Genomic DNA, 2,502 nt, shown 5'->3' with positions numbered 1-2,502 from the left:
CTCATACATTAGTACTGCCATTGCTATGTTTAGTAAATTGTGCAACTTATCTGTAGTTACATGCATGTTGTGGGGGTAATCTTAATCCTTATATCACATATAAGGTCAAACTCTGTGAATGCAATGTTCAAACATTTTATTTGTTAGTCTTCCTTTCATAGATATATCATAGTGGACGTGGCAGGCCAGTCTCTCTGACTTTTAGGCCAGGGTGGTGTACATAGTGAGTTCTTGGACAGCCATCATATATAGTGACATTCTGTCTCAAGAAAAAGTCTAAAAAGACAGAGCATACCTCATTTTATTGAAATCTCCTAATAGAATCTGACTGGTTTCTGGATTCATTTGGCAGCAGTGGGAGCCCACAACAATGCATGTCAGGTAAGCCTCTGATGTAATTCATGCTTCCTGTAGTGAGAGAAAAGTAACACGCATGCACGAAGATTGACTTGCTGAATTGGATCCTATTCTGGTTCCATGATGCCTACAAAACATCCAGTTAGGAACTCTTGAGTGGTGTTGATTCTAGGTGACAGCAAGGCTGTCATCAGGGGACCCTGGACCTCAAACAGAAGTCACTCTAAAACTGCATGACAGGCATTCAGAAAGAACCATGGAGTATGGATGAACTAGTGGTGGTGGTGGTGGTGGTGGTGGTTGGGTGTTTGGATGTAAAAGAGGAAGAACGGCCCTCTGGAGTACAATGCTTGGGATGTAGCTGAACCCCAGCTGCCTTCTATTGTGCTCTCTGTATCCACTCAGCTGTTCTGGGTCAGTTTGTCCAGTTCTTCCCCTGTCCCGCCCCACCCCCCACCCCCCTTGGCAACTACACAGAGATGTCTGTGATAGCACCCTGCATACCCCACGTGGCAGTCTCCAATTAGACGATAAAGCCTTTCAGTCCCCACCCCATCAAACCTATAACCTGTCCTCCTGGTAGGAATTAGATATTCTAAAGAGACATTCACATTGCTCCCTTTGGTTGTGGTGTAGTGTAACAGTGGATCCCATGAACTTTGAATTTCCCTTGGAATCTCTGGAAAATGACTGATTCCTCTAGGTAGGGACTTCTCTGCGTCATATATACTTGTTTACTGAACACTTTCCAGGAGAGAAAGGAGCAAAAATTTAGTTAAGGAGGTAGGAAAGTGAGAAGATCCCCTTTTCCAAATAAGTCACACTGAGGAAATATGTTAATCTTTTTTAATTTTCATAAATAATTTCCTTTTTTTAAATTCATTTTTGTTGTTTTATTTTAAAGTTTATTCTCACTGTAGTCTCTGGCTGGGCTGGTATTTCAGGGTATTGTTGTACTTAAGAAATATTTGCTGGAGCAAACTGGGCTGGAGTAAGTAGAACTGGAGGGTCGGGGCAGGAGGGAAAAGAAAAAGTGCCTGAAGACAGCTACAATGTACTTACATATAATAAATAAATAAATAAATAAATCTTTTTTAAAAATATTTTTTATTACATATTTTCCTCAATTACATTTCCAATGCTATCCCAAAAGTCCCCCATACCCTCCCCCCCCACTTCCCTACCCACCCATTCCCATTTTTTTGGCCCTGGCGTTCCCCTGTACTGGGGCATATACTGTTTGCGTGTCCAATGGGCCTCTCTTTCCAGTGATGGCCGACTAGGCCATCTTTTGATACATATGCAGCTAGAGCCAAGAGCTCCAGGGTACTGGTTAGTTCATAATGTTGTTCCACCTATAGGGTTGCAGATCCCTTTAGCTCCTTGGGTACTTTCTCTAGCTCCTCCATTGGGGGCCCTGTGATCCATCCAATAGCTGATTGTGAGCATCCACTTCTGTGTTTGCTAGGCCCCGGCATAGTCTCACAAGAGACAGCTACATCTGGGTCCTTTCAACAAAATCTTGCTAGTGTATGCAATGGTGTCAGCATTTGGAAGCTGATTATGGGTTGGATCCCTGGATATGGCAGTCTCTAGATGGTCCATCCTTTCGTCTCAGCTCCAAACTTTGTCTCTGTAACTTCTTCCATGGGTGTTTTGTTCCCAGTTCTAAGGAGGGGCATAGTGTCCACACTTTGGTCTTCATTCTTCTTGAGTTTCATGTGTTTAGCAAATTGTATCTTATATCTTGGGTATCCTAGGTTTTGGGCTAATATCCACTTATCAGTGAGTACATATTGTGTGAGTTCCTTTGTGAATAAAAATATGGAACGCTTCACGAATTTGCGTGTCATCCTTGCCCAGGGGCCATGCTAATCTTCTCTGTATCGTTCCAATTTTAGTATATGTGCTGCCGAAGCGAGCACAATAAATAAATCTTTAAAAAAAATGACCTTGCTGAAATATGTAAATCTCCCAACTGTCAAGTGGCTAAACCAAGGAGTCTCCACTCCATCCTTAAATTGTTCACAGTATAACCTAGGGTGTAAACCAAAAAGAGACATAAGGATGACAGCATATATAGGATGCAAAATCACTTGTGGCCTGGCTCCTCTTTCAGCATTAGCCAGAGCTAGATGAGTGGTA

The 2,502-nt window shown here is 42.5% G+C and overlaps 1 non-coding gene across 1 annotated transcript; it reads right to left on the bottom strand.

Moving 5' to 3' along the window:
* Positions 1 to 2,175: 2,175 nt before the first annotated feature.
* Gm25448 lies at positions 2,176 to 2,282 on the bottom strand. Its single transcript, XR_003950773.1, has one exon. It is a non-coding gene; the product is annotated as a U6 spliceosomal RNA (small nuclear RNA).
* Between the last annotated feature and the right edge of the window lie 220 nt (positions 2,283 to 2,502).

Source organism: Mus musculus, chromosome 13 (genome assembly GCF_000001635.26).
Source record: "Mus musculus strain C57BL/6J chromosome 13, GRCm38.p6 C57BL/6J".
Lineage (NCBI taxonomy): Eukaryota > Metazoa > Chordata > Mammalia > Rodentia > Muridae > Mus > Mus musculus.
Note: the sequence above shows the minus strand (reverse complement) of the source record. Positions and strands in the feature narration are given on the sequence as shown.